General features: G+C 47.3%; 1 long non-coding RNA gene across 1 annotated transcript; it reads left to right on the top strand.

The window, feature by feature from the left end:
* Positions 1-7,520: 7,520 nt before the first annotated feature.
* On the top strand, positions 7,521-18,399 carry LOC118226631. The gene is made up of 3 exons (XR_004765063.1): positions 7,521-7,799; positions 16,768-16,855; positions 18,266-18,399. It is a non-coding gene; the product is annotated as an uncharacterized LOC118226631 (long non-coding RNA).
* Positions 18,400-20,171: the final 1,772 nt, after the last annotated feature.

Below are 20,171 nucleotides of genomic sequence, written 5' to 3'. Positions count from 1 at the left end.
TTTCATCTCTCACAGATAAACACCGCAGGGCCCCCATCAGCCTTCACTCTGCAGAGAAACCCAGAGACACACCGCCAACAAAATTAGGCTGCCCATACAGACCGCATCAGTAAATTAAATGATAATAAATTGTTGGTTACTAATGGCTAATTACCCGTGTGGTAACAGCTAATCTCCTGACCCCCCTTAAACAGGGAATTAATAGATAATGATTGATTTGAGGAAGTCTGTATGTAATGAATGGCCAGTCCGTCCCCTTATAACTGGGGGCTCAGGCTGGGTGTGAGCGAGGCCTGCTCAGCCCCCCCCCCCCCCCCCCCTTGCAGACTGTCACAGTGAATTAGGACAGCCAGCCTGACATGCACATGATGGCCAATTATCTCCCGCTGAATTACTTTAAATTTTAATGGGAAATGTGGCCAGCTCCCCTCACAGAGCCTTCTAATCTGGAGCCAGTAAAAACTGCTGCTCCTCTCCTGCAACGCACGATTCCCTTTCCCCCGCTAAATCAGATAAGCTTTAGAAACTGCAGCCCAATCTCACGTTTCCCACGGCAACACTGCCTCAGGGGATGGGCTGAGAGTCATAATCAAAAATAAAAATTCCAAAAAAAAAAAAAAAAAATAGCAGTTACCCAGTGAAATTATAATTCATTAATTTTAGTTTGAGTAGCTTGGTGTAACTGGACCTGGAAACACTTTGATGCAAACATCAAAGAACGTCATTATCATTTTGGAGAGAAAAAGCAGTTTAAGATTTGTGCTTGATTTGCAGACTAATAATACATTCCTTCTTGCTAATGGTGTCCACTGAGCATTTGCAATGTGATGGGAACTGGAAGAACTCTCAGTGGCTTCTCTCTGCAGAAGCATGCTGCCAGCGTTGAGCTGTTTTCACTGTGAACACGCTGCAGTGGGTCTCTGGGCACAGACTCATTACCGACCTGGTCTGTTACACACCTTTAACAGGCCAGGTGCAATGTGTACAGGACAGCAGAGTTCTGCCTTAGAGCATCTGAGCATGGAGGGGGTGCAGGAGGAGGTGCAGGATGGAGCTCAGTATGGCCTATGAGGAGGTGTATGACAGATGCAGGGAGAAGGAGGAGGAGGAGGAGGCAGTGGCCAGCTGAGAATATGCCACCTCTGTTGACATGTAGTTAGGCCCAATGCAGTGATTGGTCGAATGTGGTGTATGTATTTGCCCTGGATAATGCTGAGCTTACTGTGGTGTCTGAGACCTGACACCCTGTCATTTGCTTCCCAACAACCAGATATGAGAGGAATCTGTGACTGATGGTCTCCTTGTGAACTCCTTTAGTTTTCTCAGGATGAGGACTGTGCAGGGCACCATTGTGATGTTAGAATAGAAGAGGCAATTAGGGGTGGTTGCAGGCACCACTGTGATGTCAGAATAGAACAGGCCATTAGTGGCCGGTGCCGGGCACCTTTGTGATGTCAGAATAGAAGAGGCAATTAGGGGTGGTTGCAGGCACCATTGTGATGTCAGAATAAAAGAGGAAGTTAGGGGTGGTTGCAGGCACCGCTGTGATGTCAGAATAGAACAGGCCATTAGTGGCCGGTGCCGGGCACCTTTGTGATGTCAGAATGGAACAGATTTAGAAGCTCTCATTGTGATGTAGGTCTTGACAGTCTGGAAGTTGTTCAGATAGTGCATAGGCTAAAGAAGACAAGCAGCATGCCAGCTAGCTGTCTGTGCAGGGTATGTTTATGTGTGTTAAAATTACCACACTCTAAGAGTGTCTCATTTCCACACAGGCAGGGACCTATGTGCTGCGACAGACACACCGCCTGAACAGAATCCATATCATCATTATTATGGTTTATGATTATGAATAGTATTTCCCAGGGTAATTCAAAACATGACAGGGACCTTGAAGCCAAGGGCAAGTCCAACATAAAAAGTGACCATTAGAAAGTCTAATAAGGCCAGAGTAATAGATGACGAGGCCTGTGTAAAAGCAGACAGTGCCAATGAATCACCAGTGCGGCTCATCGTTTGAGTACCTGGTGGAAGCGTATATACCTGTCAGTGCTGATTGTGCTGTGGTGTCTGGTGAACGTCCTGTTCTGACACAGAGCTGAACAGGTGACTGCCCTCCTGCCAGGTTTCTGTTAAGGAAGCGCTTTATTCAGAAGGGCAGTGCCCCAACACACGACATATAAGCTCTTTCAGGGAGACTTTAAAGCTGCAAGGAAACAGCAGGAAACTTGTCCTCTGAGCAGGAGCAGGGCATACTGCTCTAGGAAATCAGACATAGTGAAAATAAGACCCCATCCTCTTCAAACTCTTACCTCTGAGAGATTAAATGCGGTTAAAGATTTTTGCTATAGAGTCTTGACTGCCTTCCTTTGTGAATTCAAACTTGCCCGGTGCTAATTAGCATTATTAATTGAGGCCTGATGGCTCTGATCACTAACTCTGCAAGCAGGCAGAAACTTTTTAATCAGGAAGCAGGAGTGAAGTATTCCTTCATTTGCATATTTTTATCAGTCTTTTCTGAAAAGTGTAGTTAATAAAAAGCAGCCCATTTTTAAAGTTTTTTTGCAAAGTCCAGATGGAGCGTGGGCATGTGTGTGCCCAGTGCTTGGCCTGCTGACTCAGACGCAGATGAGATAGATCTGGGCAGTGCCAGGGGCAGCTGTGCCCGCTGGTTTCTCTGCCTTTCCGCTGCGGGCACCGCTGGCGGCTCAGACGAGCCCCAGAGCTCCTCTGTATCGATGGGGAAGCATCCGGTCCATCCACTTGCAGCTCCCAGGGTAAAATCGATGGAACTCGCTCGATTGTTTGAGGAGCAAAAAATAAATATAAAAACCCGAGTCTCTCACACGCTGGCCTGGCGGACCAAAGCCCCTCTTCATCTCCATTCAGCACCGCCTCCCAATGAGCTTGTTTAAAAAAGAGCAGTGATCAGACCTGTTTACCTGGGTCTTTAACTGGGGATGACTGGGAGGTCAATCCATAGCGTGTGCTGGGTTATGAAAATATGGATCCATGTGACGGCTGAGCTAACACGTCAGAGCTGCAGAGTAAACCCGACTCAGAGTCTTCTCTTCCTCAATGGGAAAGAGCCCAACTAAGAGTCCTCTCTTCCTCAATGGGAATAAATCCAACTCTGAGTCCTCTCTTTCTCAATGGGAATGAATCTGACTCTGAGTCCTCTCTTTCTCAATGGGAATGAACCCAACTCTGAGTACTCTCTTTCTCAATGGGAATGAACCCAACTCAGAGTCCTCTCTTTCTCAATGGGAATTAACCCGACTCTTTAGAGTCCTCTCTTTCTCAATGGGAATGAATCTGACTCTGAGTCCTCTCTTTCTCAATGGGAATGAATCTGACTCAGAGTCAGAACGGCAACAACAACAACAACAATAACCACAACAACAACAGTGACAGTGGCAATAACAACAACGATGACAACAACAACAACGACAACAACAGCAACAACGGCAATAAGGACAATGATGACCACAACAACTACAATGACAGCAAGAATGACAACAACAACAATGGCAACGATGACAACGACAACAACGACAACAACAACAACAACGGCAACAACAACAACAACGGCAACAACAACAATGACAACAACAACGACAACAGCACGACGACAATAACTCAGTGGTCTAGTGAGTGGGTGAAAGCAGCACTGACTCCAGGTGGCTGAGGTCACAGTTGGAAAGAGGATCAGAAGAATCAGGGGGAATCATGGGATACCAGCAGGGGGAGATGTGGGTAATGTGATGCTGGACTCACAGTTCCAGCAGAGAGCAGGAAATACGGAGGGGGGGCTTAGAGATCTGACAGTAACATTATTCAGCACTGCCCAGGGAACTCGCAGAGCCAGATCTAGGAGCCAGCACAACTGAATGGGCTTAAGAGAATTCGCAATTGGTTATCAGGGGTCAGACTGTCGGAGGCAGGAACCAACTGCTGCCCGTCAATGAAAAGCTGTCAAAGTTGAGTCCCTGTTTTTCACTACATTAAGCCTTGTGTCAGGCCGTGTGAATGATAAGAATCGAAGGGCTGACTTCCCTGGGCAGGATGGAGCCGTGGACCACAGTTTGGCAGCGAGAGATTAATGCCCCTCAGGACCTCCCGCCGGCGACGGACACAGGCTCGACCCGCCACCGTTACCCAGGGGAGAGGGCTCAGAATCCCTGGCACAGCTACGGCTCTGACTGTCTCTCTCCATCAACAGAAACAATGGAAGCTCTTATGAATGCCGCTACATGTCCTCCGATATATCAGAGGTGCGCTACTCTGCAAATGAGCCATTAGAAATCAAACAAAAACAAAACGGAGAGAAATTAAGAAGTAATCCGCAAGGTGCCCGCTGTAATGCCTAGCTCTCTAAAACGCACTCCAGACGGTTTATCTTTATAATAATAATGTTACGTTAATGGACCGTTTGGTTTCATATTGACTCATGGTATGACACAGAAGAGAGAAGTTGTTTTTAAATGACTCACTGCTAAGTGAAGAAGCTCGTAAAGATGTACGATCGCTCGGTATAACACGCCGAGCTGCAGTTCCCGCTGAACCGAACATTCACACTGTCCCATTCATCATGTTAATTGTGCGACAACAAGGATAAATCAGCCTGTAATGCACTGCCCTGACCCTTCAGATGTCTGATAATTACATGCATGTCATGGTTTATGCGACTACAAAGGAGTCCCATCACAGTTATTGGATTGCCGCTGTTTAATCATGATGGCAGTTTATCACCTGGGTTGTTGGCTGGGTTTGGCTTGGCAGGGAGTGTTTTCTATTACAGAACAGAAGCCCCCCTGCCCCCCCCCTGCCCCCCCCCTGCCCCCCCGGCCCCCGCAGGATGAGGATGAATAAAGCCCCTGTATGGTGATTCCTTCGCCCCGACCCGCTGGCAGCTGGGTCCATTGAGGGCGCAGTCGCCCATCCTGCCCTGTCCTGCCCCATCCTGCCCTGTCCCGCTGTGAGCCCCCCCCCCCCCCACACCCCCATCCCGCCGTGGGGCTCCGCGGACCGCGGGATCTGTCGCCAGCCCGTGTCAGGACCTGTCAGCGCCGCATCGCCAAGCACCATTCTGCCCTTCCAGAGAGAGAAGGCAGGAGCTCGGGGAGAGGCGGGGTGGGGGTGTGTGTGGCGGGGGGGGGGGGGGGGGGCTGCGCTTGGGTGTGTGTGTGGGTGGGGGCGGGGTGATAGCAGGAAGCTGACAGCCCTTGGGCTTGGAAACAGAGGTGCGCACATCAATTGGGTTCAGTAACTCCTGAAAAAATTGTCCATGCAAGGTCTGTGTTCTACCTTTCTTCTGATAGCATTTAATTAGCACTCTTTCACTGATGAAGGCAATATTCATACATTTTGACGCTTTTAGCCCAATCTTAACTAAAAGCATTTGAGTTTGGATTTTTTTCTGAATGCAGTTACTGAATTCCTTTGATCTGCACTCCTCAGCCATGAAGCCAAAGGGCTGAAGATTGTAATCCATTTCTATTTAAAATGTGTAATTCTGAATTTAAATGTATATTATTGGATTTGTTGCCAGAAGTTATATGCTCTCTAACTGGTCACTTGGAAATAGAAGTTCTGATTGGCAATTCCTCGCTCATTAATTCCTACCATTCCTGCTAACTGATGTTGCTCTCATCCCCGGTAACTGATTGGTACAGTTTCCTCTATTCGCTCACTACAATTCCCACTAATCAATAGCTACAGTTCCTGCTAATCGCTCACTATCGTTCCTACTACATCATAAATAGCGCACTACTGATCCCATTAATTGATCACTATATTCTCATTCAACGATACATGATCTTCATACAGAAGGTTGGGGTAACTTCAAAGGTCAGGAGAATAGAACGGAAAGCCAGTTTGTGACGATTTATGTGACAATATTAATCGGATTTCGCTTCTAAGTGTCCAATAAATATAACATTGCGTAACATAATGTAGAATAATGAGGGGACCAGGCCATTCAGCCGCACAGTGCTCGCCCCTGCAGGGTATCTGATGGCGGAGAGCGGGGCAAGCGTGGCGCAGTGCCAGCTGAGGCTCAGAGGAGCTGCGGCTCGCAGACAAACCCGCCGCCAGCTGAACACACAGTTTAATTTAATCTGAGAGCGAGAGGAATCCACGCCGCTCTAACCAAAGCCTCTGAGCAAACTCTGCCGCTCTAACACAATTATTCTGCGATTCAAAAGCGTGTGCTGCTGCCGAACAGATGCTGCCGTGTGTAACGTATAGTTTCAGCTTCTAGAAAGCCCTTCCAGCGAAGCAGAGTACACAAGCGTGCTCCACGCAACAGAAGCTCCTCTTCTCTGAGTCTGCAATGCAAATACACTGCCTGGGCAAAGGCCATCGGGTGTGCGGGAGAGAATATTTCTCTTTTTAGAAATGTCTCATTGTTCGGCTCTTCTTAATAAACATAAGGCCTGTCAACATGGACCCTTAACCTTCGCATTTTTTCCAGATCTAGATCTAGACATTTTCTAAATATTGATGCTTTCAGGCCATTTTCAGAAAAACAGGAATATTATTCATTTTTTCCCTCTACATGTGCGTTCAAATGCTGCACAGTAATGTAGAAATGATGCCCTTGCCTTTACCACTTTATAAATTAAGTGAAATATGAAATATTGAAAGGTGGAAATGACCTGTTTGTGTGGCTGTATTGATTTGCAGTAATACATTTTGTTGAATTCTTGTTTGCACAGTCAATCCTGGTATATTAGATGAAGTGAAAAGTGCATTGAGCCAAATGGCAGTCCTAATGCAATTATAACAGGAAGCAGTCAGCCCCGGGTTGTGCACTCACTCTCATAAGAGCTCCTTTCTGTTTGTTAATCACACAGGTCCTTAACCCTATATTATCTGCACCTGATCATAATACAGAATAATTCTCAATGAACCGGCCAATCATCCCATCTAGAACATGAAAACATCATAATACATAATGAGGAGAACCGGCCCATCAGCCCATCCAGGCTCCTCGTTTACCTGCAGACCAGAGAGCATCCAGCCCTGGGGCAGGCCTGGACGCGGACACCCCAGTGGTATGAAGGGAACCGCTCTGTGTTAAACAGGCGTAATGAGGGATGTTTAACGAGGGACTGAAGAAGACCCAGCCCCTGTAACTGTCAGGAGCTCACAGTCTTTAATTTCTTTTTTTGCGGCCACCGTTTCAGCCGGCAAAACAACATCAAAAATGGGAAGCATTTTTTGTAGATGATGTTATTTGCAGCCTTTGTAAGTAGTTCGGCTGTTAATTAGTTTCAGTCCTTTTTTTAAATTGCATTTCTTTAATCAATGTTTCAGTTCATGATTTGTTATACAGCTTTAGTTTCTTAATGAACCTGAGAATGTGCAGTTATGTTCTGGAACAGCTTCATATGAAATTAGGTGCACAAACACAAATGCAGAGATAACCGCTTGTCTTTCCCGTGGACTTGGAGTTCTTGGCCACATGCCAGGATTACATCATCAGTGTGCGACAGCAGATCAGACATGACGTGACCGGCAACAAATACATTTTAGTGCCACGAATATTTACTCTTCACATTATAGGAAATAAAATGTATAAGTACTCATCTAATGAAAACAATGTTAAAGTGATATGAAGGAGCAGTTCGTATTTGGAGAGGAGGGATATGGAACACGTTGTGAGATAAGGCTCTGTTCATGCATTGTTCATTAGTGCAGCATTCTGGGAATGTAGATATGGCCTCTCAGAGGGACTCCAGCGGGACAGGACAGTGTGGCACATTCTCCCCCATCCCGCAGATAACAGCGTCTGGGTGAGTGTGCAGTGAAGAACTGCCTCTTTGTCAGAAGGTGTGAGATACGGAGCTTCTGCCAAACTGTCTGAACACAGAGAGCTCTGCTGAACACAGAGAGCTGGGCTGAACACAGAGAGCTCTGCTGAACACAGTAAGCTGAATACAGAGAGCTTGGCTCCTCTACCTATTCTCTCTCTCCCTCACTTATCCACCTGTTCTGTCTATCTCTCCTTCTCTCCTCCACCCCTGCTTTCTCTCCCCCTCTCTTCTCTACTTGGAATCCGGGGCATAGTGGTCCAAGTGTTTTTCGTGAGTCTCACATTGTCAAGGAGACTGTCCCGCAGAAACAGAGAAGATCTCCTCTTCCACAAAGCCGTCCTATGCAGGGAGACTGTCTTGCAGAAACAGGGCAGATCTCTGCCACAAATCTGTCCTACGCAGGGACACTGTCCCGCAGAAACAGGGCAGATCTCTGCCTAAAGCTGTTCTGTTTCTCCCCATCTTACCTCCAGCCGGTGAGTCTGGCTCGGGGTCAGTTTCCTGCCCTAGTTTTCTAGACTTGTGGATCACGGGGGACATCTGATCACATTGCTGTCTGATTCCATGCAGCAGGGGGCTGGTGTTCCTCCTCCTGTGGATGTAACTTTATATGCTTTGCTCATAAGAGTGACATGCTTCTGGGACGAGGGCAGTTCCTGTGAGGGGGATCGTCCACCTGAAGTGTCAGATCAGGGACACAATCCAGGCCCGTCTCAGAGGCTAATTTCAGTCCCCAGACAGCTTCAGAACGGCTCCATTGGACAGCCCCCTCGCTGATGGCTGAGAACCACACCAGAACTCTGGCCCAAAACCAGAAATAAGCCCCAGCACAAATCTGCTAAAAGAATGAGCTCTGGTCAAGAAAAACAAAACGAGAAGGAAACTTTCCTGAATGAACTGCATAGCCTGAAGATGAAGCTCAACTCTGAGTTCCCTAATGCTCTAACTCAACTCTGCGAGCTCCCTAATGCTCTAACTCAACTCTACAAGCTCCCTACTGCTCTGACTCAACTCTGCAAGCTCCCTAATGCTCTAACTCAACTCTGCAAGCTCCCTAATGCTCTAACTCAACTCTGCGAGCTCCCTAATGCTCTAACTCAGCTCTGCGAGCTCCCTAATGCTCTAACTCAGCTCTGCGAGCTCCCTAATGCTCTAACTCAGCTCTGCGAGCTCCCTAATGCTCTAACTCAACTCTGCGAGCTCCCTACTGCTCTAACTCAACTCTGCAAGCTCCCTAATGCTCTAACTCAACTCTGCAAGCTCCCTAATGCTCTAACTCAACTCTACGAGCTCTCTACTGCTCTAACTCAACTCTGCGAGCTCCCTAATGCTCTGACTCAACTCTGCAAGCTCTCTAATGCTCTAACTCAACTCTGCAAGCTCCCTACTGCTCTAACTCAACTCTGCAAGCTCCCTACTGCTCTAACTCAACTCTGCGAGCTCTCTACTGCTCTAACTCAACTCTGCGAGCTCCCTAATGCTCTAACTCAACTCTGCGAGCTCCCTAATGCTCTAACTCAACTCTGCGAGCTCCCTAATGCTCTAACTCAACTCTGCAAGCTCCCTTATGCTCTAACTCAACTCTGCAAGCTCCCTACTGCTCTAACTCAACTCTACAAGCTCCCTAATGCTCTAACTCAACTCTACAAGCTCCCTACTGCTCTAACTCAGCTCTGCAAGCTCCCTAATGCTCTAACTCAACTCTGCGAGTTCCCTACTGCTCTAACTCAACTCTGCAAGCTCCCTTATGCTCTAACTCAACTCTGCAAGCTCCCTAATGCTCTAACTCAACTCTGCAAGCTCCCTAATGCTCTAACTCAACTCTGTGAGCTCCCTAATGCTCTAACTCAACTCTGCGAGCTCTCTACTGCTCTAACTCAGCTCTGCAAGCTCCCTAATGCTCTAACTCAACTCTGTGAGCTCCCTATTGCTCTAACTCAACTCTGCAAGCTCCCTACTGCTCTAACTCAACTGTGCAAACTCCCTACTGCTCTAACTCAACTCTGCAAGCTCCCTAATGCTCTGTCTGCATTATTAGGTACCGTCTACATTAGAGTGTTTATCATCTGCAATTCATTTCCTCAACTACATTACCCATGAGCAATTTGGGCTCTTCTGTCCATGAAATCAATGAGCAGGCTTGATTAGGTGTCCCAGGCGATAGGGGACATAGTGGGAGGCCACCAGCCTGCCTGCTCGGACACAGCGGCGACAAACGGCGATGCCAAAACAAGACCACATGACCAACAAACAACCCCAGGAGTGGATAAAATACAGCTGCCATATGTCTCACTACAAGAAGCTCTTTCAGCTTTAAATTAACTGGCTACTTTTTCCATCTTCAAAAAATCATAAAATATTTTTCTTTAGAGTGTTCTTTACCTCACTTTAAAGGATAACAGAAAGAGACACATTTTCCCTTTGCAGTTTACGGGGTCAGTTAGACGCTTAGCCTGTGACTCATAAGCCAATCACATTCAATTAAGAGCTGAAATGTCCACGGGAGCTGAACTGAGCGCATCGAATCGCACTGTGTCTGAAATGATATTACACATTCAGACTGCCCACAATGTGTGAACCCTGTCATTAAACAAACAGGGACACACACTTTACACAGGGACATACACACACACACACACACACACACACTTTACAAAGGGACACACACACATTTTATGTGCTGCAGTTCCTCTACGCCTCCTGGCACAGGTGAAGAGTAATTACCATGGAAACCCCTGCCGGCCATACCTGGAGAGTCGCGGCTGATGGAACTCTCCAGTAAACTACTGTTTACCATTTGCGGCTTAACGGGGCCCTATAGCGCATATGAAGCGAAGCTGTGACCCGGCCAGGGAGCTTGACCTTCGACCCCTCGTATAACTATGAGCGACTTTTATGGCTGCAGGTTGGGTATCCTAAGTGCCCCGGCCGGCCTCTCCATCCCCTGCGTATGGAGATAACATGGTGGTGATTCACCTTTACAGCACGGAGTCTCTGTTACCTGCAGCCCCCCCTCTTTGGCTTTGATCTCTATCTGCGTCTCACCGCCCCCCCCCCCCCCCCCCCCCCCCCCCCCCCCCCGCCCCCGCCCCCCCCAGGCGGCAGGATGTGTGCGCCGTTACAGACGCTGATTTATTCAGCGCACTGTCAGTCTGGGAAGCGCCAGCAGCTCCAGTATTTATTGACCAATTTCGTCTGAAGGCCCCTTCACATTATCCCTCATTTGTTATCAACTGAAACCAATATGAACCCTTTCAAAGCATTTCTGAGAATCCAGAGCCTTTGCCTGTGGCTCAGGATGAGTTCATGCAGGTTCATTCATTAGACCAGTTTCAGAAAATTAGGCCGCAGATGAAAAGTGACTTGATTTGTGTGAGCTCAGTTTGGAGTGAAAAATACATTTTCCTCTGCAGGTGAGCCCAGTTTTGTCCTGTGCAGCTAAATGTGTAACCAGTCAGGAAATGTACAGTACCTGTCGTGCACAGAAACCAGAACATGTATGATAGAGTTAATCAGGCTATTTTCATTAAATCCTTTTTGGAGGTGAATTCATGATGTCACGCCCCATAAGGCAATGCCCGCATCAGTCTGCTCAGAAACTCAGCAGCTATTGGCTTCATTATTATCAATGTGCTGGTACCTAAATTTACAATTTACTTAAGGAGTGATGCTTCACAGACAGATTCATGCAGTTTGCTTAAGGAGTGATGCTTCACAGACAGATTCATGCAGTTTTCTTAAGGAGTGATGCGTCACAGACAGATTCATGCAGTTTGCATAAGGAGTGATGCTTCACAGACAGATTCATGCAGTTTGCTTAAGGAGTGATGCTTCACAGACAGATTCATGCAGTTTGCTTAAGGAGTGATGCTTCACAGACAGATTCATGCAGTTTGCTTAAGGAGTGATGCTTCACAGACAGATTCATGCAGTTTGCTTAAGGAGTGATGCTTCACAGACAGATTCATGCAGTTTGCTTAAGGAGTGATGCTTCACAGACAGATTCATGCAGTTTGCTTAAGGAGTGATGCTTCACAGACAGATTCATGCAGTTTGCTTAAGGAGTGATGCTTCACAGACAGATTCATGCAGTTTACTTAAGGAGTGATGCTTCACAGACAAATTCATGCAGTTTGCTTAAGGAGTGATGCTTCACAGACAGATTCATGCAGTTTGCTTAAGGAATGATGCTTCACAGACAGATTCATGCAGTTTGCTTAAGGAGTGATGCTTCACAGACAGATTCATGCAGTTTGCTTAAGGAGTGATGCTTCACAGACAGATTCATGCAGTTTACTTAAGGAGTGATGCTTCACAGACAGATTCATGCAGTTTACTTAAGGAGTGATGCTTCACAGACAGATTCATGCAGTTTGCTTAAGGAGTGATGCTTTTCAGCACACTCAGGTGACCCAGCACACTCAGGTGTACCTGTGTGCTATCTGTTATCTGTGTAACATTTCCGCTCATGTATTCATGGCTCAAATTTAAAATTATAGTAATAATAGTTTTATATATTTTTTATATAATTACAATAAAAATGCACACAGCTTACAGTATAATATCCGAGCAGTGGATATTTATACAGTTCTGATAATTGCACAGCCTTTTGTATGGTAGTGCATTTTTAATTAGTTCAGTTCTGTGAACAGATGTTTTCTTCATCTTAGAGATGAAGAAAAAGGAGAAAGGGAAAGAGTGCATTGCAAGTATGTGTGTGTGTGAGAGAGAGAGAGAGAGAGAGAGAGAGAGAGAGAGTGTGTGTGTGTGTGTGTGTGTGTGTGTGTGTGTGAGAAAGAGTGTATGTGTGTGTGAGTATGTGTGTGTGTGTGAGAGAGAATGTGTGTGTGTGAGAGAGAGTGTGTTTGTGCGTGAGTGTGTGTGTGAGAGAGAGAGTGTATGTGTGTGTGAGTGTGTGTGTGTGAGAGAGAGAGTGTGTGTATGTGTGTGAGAAAGTGTGTGTGCGTGTTTGTGTGTGTGTCTGTGTGTGAGAGAGAGAGAGTGTGTGAGTGTGTGTGTGTGTGTGTGTGAGAGAGAGAGAGAGAGTGTGTGTGTGTGTGTGTGTGTGAGAAAGAGTATGTGTGTGTGTGAGAGAGAGAGAGTGCACGTATGTATGTGTGTGTGAGTATGTGTGTGTGTGTGAGAGAGAATGTGTGTGTGTGAGAGAGAGTGTGTGTGTGCGAGTGTGTGTGTGAGAGAGAGTGTGTGTGCGTGAGTGTGTGTGTGTGTGAGAGAGAGAGAGAGCGTGTGTATGTGTGTGAGAAAGTGTGTGTGCGTGTTTGTGTGTGTGTCTGTGTGTGAGAGAGAGAGAGAGTGTGTGTGAGTGTGTGTGTGTGTGTATGAGAGTGTGTGCGTGTTTGTGTGTGCATGTGTGTGTGTGTGTGTGTGTGCGCATGCATGTGTGTGTGTCTGTGTGAAAATTACAAGAGATGATTCAAATCCTTTGCCTTGACTTTTATATTTGACAGTACAATAGAGCAATCAAATATAAAATATCAAACAGAAAGAAATATTGATCCAGCAAGGTATGAAGCTTTCAGTTGGACAGTGACCAGGGGACCCTTTATGAGTTTCTGTTTGGAGGTGTATGGCACAATATTTTTTAAAAGTTTCTTTGATGAAACTACTCATTGAATTTACCAGTTTCCTCACCCCAATCTCTTTCTATCTCTCTCGCTTTCTATTACTCTTCTTTTTTCGTTCTCACTTTATTTTTCTCTCTCTAGGTCTCTCTCTCTCCCACTTACACACACTTTCTGAGCGCTTAAAAACAGTCTGTTTTCCGGCTTTTTCCTGCTCTGATACACACTCTATGTAAGATTTATGACTATATTCAGGTGTAGCAGTTGGACCTGAGGTTAAAAGCTGTTTTATGGCACCAATTTATGATGGCAGTACAAAGATGGGAGGAACAGAGATAAGTGAAATTCCTCAGCCTAATGGAAGTCTAACCCTTTCCCATTCTCAAGAGAAAACCAGCATGCCACTTTCACACATGTAAAATTCCAAGAGGTCAACTGCTGAATTTTTAAGCTTGTTTAAACTGTGTCAACAATGAAATGTGAAACTCAAAAGAAGTCTCTGAAAAATCTTATGAACAAATTGAAAAAAGACATCCCTTTGGAAAATAATGTATAAAAATGTATGGAAAACTTCCCAATGTGGACCTCTGGTACCTCTGGCAGACACCTCTCTCCACATCAGGAACCCAGGTGCTCAGAACCGTTTCCAGAGGCAGAGGTTGCGTGATGCTCCTTCTCCTGCCCCTGTGCTCCTCAGACCGTCCAAGCTGTATGGACCAACCCAAACCGCCATGTCTGTGCTGAGAGCTACAGACCCAAACCGCCATGTCTGTGCTGGGACCCAAACCGCCATGTCTGTGCTGAGACCCAAACCGCCATTGTCTGTGCTGAGAGACCTAAACTTCCATGTCTGTGCTGAGACCCAAACCGGCATGTCTGTGCTGAGACCCAAACCGGCATGTCTGTGCTGAGAGACCCAAACCACCATGTCTGTGCTGAGCTACAGAGACACAAAATGCCATGTCTGTACTGAGAGACCCAAACCGCCATGTCTGTGCTGAGAGCTACAGACCCAAACTGCCATGTCTGTGCTGAGAGACCCAAACCACCATGTCTGTGCTGAGAGCTACAGACCCAAACCGCCATGTCTGTGCTGAGAGACCCAAACCGCCATGTCTGTGCTGAGCTACAGAGACACAAACCGCCATGTCTGTGCTGAGAGACCCAAACCGCCATGTCTGTGCTGAGAACTACAGACCCAAACCGCCATGTCTGTGCTGAGAACTACAGACCCAAACCGCCATGTCTGTGCTGAGAGACCCAAACCGCCATGTCTGTGCTGAGACCCAAACCGCGATGTCTGTGCTAAGAGACCGAAATCGTCATGTTTGTGCTGAGACCCAAGCCGCCATGTCTGTGCTGAGAGCTGGAGAGACCCAAACCGCCATGTCTGTGCTGAGACCCAAACCGCCATGTCTGTGCTGAGACCCAAACCACCATGTCTGTGCTGAGCTACAGAGACACAAAACGCCATGTCTGTGCTGAGACCCAAAACGCCATGTCTGTGCTGAGAGACCCAAACCACCATGTCTGTGCTGAGAGGATTAGGATTGTTGTTTGCTTAACAGGTTACTCTACAGGGTTGGAGTCCTGATCTATGTGGTCACTTCTGGCACTACGATCTTTACTTCACTCTAGTGTGTTTCTTTTGCACCTCTGCACCTTGAACTAATGCACTTGTTGTACGTCGCTCTGGATAAGAGCGTCTGCTAAATGCCTGTAATGTAATGTAATGTAATGAGAGACCCAAACGGCCATGTCTGTGCTGAGCTGGAGAGACCTGCTTCCATAGCAGCACAGGGCTGTGCTGTAAGACTGGGGCTTTTCTCAGAAACACAGCGGAGGTTTACTACAAAGGGCCAAACAGGGAGACAAAGGAGTTTATTACTGTGGGCAGTCCTGTGCGTCTACGCTGTCAATCAACCTGCACTCTGATTGTGCTGATCGAAGGGGGTTCCCCAAAACCGCTGTTTTCATTTTCTTTATTTAAAGAAATCAAAGGCATTTCTCTTTCTCTCATCCCCCCCAATCTCTCTTTCATTTTCTACCTCATAAGCACTCTTTCATCTGCTGCAGGAATGGAGTGATGACAAGGAAAGAAAGAGGTATTGTGCCCAATACCCCCCACCCCATTCCCCCCCAATACCCTGTCTCCTCCATCAACCTCCCCCCAGCCCCACCCAGCCCAGGGTGACACACAGCTTACAGCACAGTATCAGCACAGCTTACAGTGCAATATCAGCACAGTTTACAGCACAGTATCAGCACAGCATACAGAACAGTATCAGCACAGCTTACAGTGCAATATCAGCACAGCTTACAGCACAGTATCAGCACAGCTTACAGTGCAATATCAGCACAGCTTACAGCACAGTATCAGCACAGCTTACAGCACAGTATCAGCACAGCATACAGAACAGTATCAGCACAGCTTACAGTGCAATATCAGCACAGCTCACAACACAGTATCAGCACAGCATACAGCACAGTATCAGCACAGCTCCCAGCACAGTATCAGCACAGCATACAGAACAGTATCAGCACAGCTCACAGCACAGTATCAGCACAGCTCACAGCACAGTATCAACACAGCTTACAGTATATCATCAGCACACACAGTGGTGACGTGCGCCACAGAATCAGACTTTGCCAGGTTTGTCTCTGTTCACCTCTTACTGGACACGCGCTGTAGAACAGAAGCACACTGAATTCTCTACAGCCATTTTATGGTGTTTGATAAAGGAAAGTTTTTAATTTCAGTTCACAGAAAATCAAAGTTCACAGAATAAAAGCGAAGCATTTTGAAGTGACACAGAGGGACTTAAAGGCAATTAAAGACCTTTAAAGTGAGTTGGCTGTTCCAAACAACATGGGACACCAGGCTGGAAACGCATTGTTCTGAAGTAATTATTGTGACTTCTGTGCGGAGAGCTGGTAGCATTGTTTGGTGCAGGGCTAAGATGTCTGCTGCTGTTTGCTGCGGTTTCAGGCTAGTTTTTAGACTGAGCCCTTGGTTGCTAATCTGTATAATGTTCAGCTCAAAGGACTTATTTATGGTGGCTCTGGGCCTCAAAGTTTAGAGCTAATCTTTCTGGGAGTTGATTGTTAGGCTGGAGATGGCTTTGACGTTGAAATCAACACTAAACTGACCTTGTTCTCAGAGAGCTGCTACTTTCAACACGTTGTAAAGCCATAAAAATGTTGCATGAATGAATGGCCAAAACCATATATTTACAATCTGAATGTCTACATCCAAGTGCCGTGTTTTGCATTTTTGTCAACTTTTGACTTGAAAAAATAATACAAAAAGCATGTCCACTCACTCACAGCATGTGAAGACTGTTTCTTTCTGGATGCCTGTTCAGGCCAGGACTCCTGTCAGAGCAGAAGCCTGAGCTCCGGTGGGCCTGAAGCCTGGGACTTTCCCAAGAGCGGAGCCCCCAGCGGACTCAGGTAATTAGGCCAGCCGCCTGACACAGAGGGGCCTTCTTCCTGCTGCAGTTCACCTGTTGTCCTGACGACAGACAGAGACGAAGGGAAATGAGAGGGAGATGGGGTTTAATTATGGGTGAGTATAATACAGGGCAGCTGAAGGTACGCCAGTGTTAGGCACTGGTGGAGGGGAGGGAGGGGTTAGGCACAATGACTGAGTGTGTCGAGGGGTGGGGGGCAGAGTGTGTCGGGGGGGGGGGGCAGGGTGTGTCGGGGGGGCAGAGTGTGCCGAGGGGTGGGGGCAGAGTGTGTTGGGGGGGCGAGTATCTCGAGGGGTGGGGGGCAGAGTGTCTCGAGGGATGGGGGCACAGTATCTAGAGGGGTGGGGGGGAGCAGAGTGTGTCGGGGGGGCAGGGTATGTCGGTGGGTGGGGCAGAGTGTGTCGGGGGGGGGGGGGGGGGGGCAGAGTGTGTCAGGGAGGCAGGGTGTGTCGGGGGAGGCGGGGGGCCAGAGTGCATCGAGGGGTGGGGAACAAGGTGAACTGCCTTTCGACTCCCAGCCCAAAACTGGGACAGACAGCATTCGCCATGCGACCTCTTTCAACTCTGTTAGAAAACTTGAGGGAAATTCTATGTTCCTAACCAATCATGACTCATGACACCACTCTTGAGATTCAGGAAATACCCTTTGTGTGCACGTACACATATACATCCACTCAAATGTGCACTAGCTGTGCCAGAAATACCTGCACTAACCCCCCCCCCACCTCAGGCTATTATCTCCATTCTGCCTCCATCTGGAACACCCCAGACAAAAGCACGCTGGTGTCTAAAAATGTGCAGCCACTGTTCTCAAACGCAAGAGGAAAAAGCACTCAGGAAAAAGGCTAAATCAGTCGATAAGTGTAAAAATATTTCAGTGCTGCATCCCTATTTCTTTTATGATCTCTCTCTCTTTCCCTCTTGTTCTCTCTCTTTCCCTACTCTCTCTCTCCCACTATCTCTCTCTCCCTCTGTTTCTCTCTCTTTCCCTCTTGCTCTCTCTCTCCCACTATCTCTCTCTCCCTCTCTTTCTTTCTCTCTCCGTCTTGCTCTCTCTCTCTCTCTCTCTCTCTCTCCCTCTCTCTCTCTCTCCCTCTCCCTCTCTCCCTCTCTCTCCCTCTCCCTCTCCCTCTCTCTCTCTCCCTCTGTTTCTCTCTCTTTCCCTCTTGCTCTCTCTCTCCCACTATCTCTCTCTCCCTCTCTTTCTTTCTCTTTCCTTCTTGCTCTCTCTCTCTCTCTCTCCCTCTCCCTCTCTCTCGCTCTCTCTCTCTCTCTCCCTCTCCCTCTCTCTCGCTCTCTCTCTCCCTCTCCCTCTCCCTCTCCCTCTCTCTCTCTCTCTCTCTCTCCCTCTCTCCCTCTCTCTCCCTCTCTCTCTCTCTCTCTCTCTCAGAGGCAGTTTGCTCAGCTGTGTGAAGCTGCTGCAGGGGAGATAAGGCACATCTGTGAGCTTGGGCTTTAGCGTAATCCCCTTTCCTCACCGAAAAGACGGCGCTCATCCACACGGAGACAGAGAGAGAGAGAGCGGGAGAGAGCGGGAGAGAGGGGGAGAGAGGGGGTGGGGGGTTACTGAATTAAACTGTAAAAGACGGCCAACACTCAAACATGCAAACAGAAAGGCGTGTAGCATGTGGGGAGAGAAGCGGTTGTGTCCAGGATGATCAGAGGATTGTCTAATCCTCTGACAAGAGGAGCCTGGAGACCCCAAATATCCCTCTGCCAGCAGAAAGCACACGCTCCCGATCCCCCTACACCCTACCCTGACAACGCGCTCAGCACCAGGGAAATAGCACACCATACCCCGAAAACACACTCGTGATCCCGTTACACCCTATCCTGACAACCAGCTCAGTGTCATGGATACAGCTACACCCTGCCCTGACAACACACTCAGCGTCGTGGATACAGCTACACCCTGCCCTGACAACACACTCAGCGTCATGGATACAGCTACACTCTGCCCTGACAACACACTCAGCGCATGGATACAGCTACACCCTGCCCTGACAACACACTCAGCGTCATGGATACAGCTACACCCTGCCCTGACAACACACTCAGCGTCATGGATACAGCTACACCCTGCCCTGACAACACACTCAGTGTCATGGATACAGCTACACCCTGCCCTGACAACACACTCAGCATCATGGATACAGCTACACCCTGTCCTAACAATCTGCGGCCGTTAAAACCTCACAGGTCACCACTTCAGAGGAAACCCCGTCATGCTGTCCAAAAGCAGTCCACTGCCCACAGCCCGCTCCAGTCCTGTCCCGGCCCAATCGGGGGGCAGAGCTGCCCACAGCCCGGTCCAATCAGGGGGCAGAGCTGCTCGTTGGCATTGGAGTAAACAGAAGCCACTGTTACAGCTCGAAAAATACCTCATCCCAAATTATATGCTGCCTTAAAAAAGATCAGCTAATTAAAGAATAGGGCTTCCTTTACTTTCCATTCACATGGAAATTCCTGCTTTCGGATGAACACATAAATTCAAGACATGAAGACATTTGCAGGGTGACTGGTGTCAAACTGTCTGATAATATTCTTAATGTTTTTCTCAAGGCTAGATTACAGGACACTGGGAAAAAAACTGATTAGAATGTTAAAAAAAAAATCTTTGTCTGTAAATTTGACTATGAATGAAATGAAATCTTTACTGATTTAAATTGTGCTAGAGCGACTTTGTGTTTCTGACAGGACCAGACATCCAAGCACAGAACACATTACATTACATTAAGCAGACGCTCTTATCCAGAGCGACTTACATAACGTTTACATAGCATTTTACATTGTATCCATTTATACAGCTGGATATATACTGAAACAATTTCGGTTAAGTACCTTGCTCAAGGGTACAACGGCAGTGTCCTACCTGGCAATCGAACCTGCGACCTTTCGCTTACAAGCCCAGTTCCTTACCTACTGTGCTACCCACTGTGCTACACTCCGTCCTAGTACATCCCTAGTACACAGAAGTACATCCCTCTCTTTGATCTGAAATAACATCAAACTCCGTTCAGTATGATAGGGTTCAGTATCAATAGGGTTCAGTATGGTAGGGTTCAGTATGACAGGGTTCAGTATAGCAATGTTCTGTATGGTGTATTATAATGAAGGTATCTGGAGAGTGAAGGACTGTGGGAAGGTTAAAGAGACTGTTGGTCTGAAGCACTGGATAATCACACATACCCCATGCATGTCCACTCAGTTATGATTGAGTACAGTACAATGAAGAATAATTATGGCTCGTAATTCTGAATTGAATTGAAAAGTCATCATTTATTTAATACGGTTTT

This window comes from Anguilla anguilla, chromosome 4 (genome assembly GCF_013347855.1).
Source record: "Anguilla anguilla isolate fAngAng1 chromosome 4, fAngAng1.pri, whole genome shotgun sequence".
Lineage (NCBI taxonomy): Eukaryota > Metazoa > Chordata > Actinopteri > Anguilliformes > Anguillidae > Anguilla > Anguilla anguilla.
This window is presented reverse-complemented; position numbering and strand designations above follow the sequence as displayed.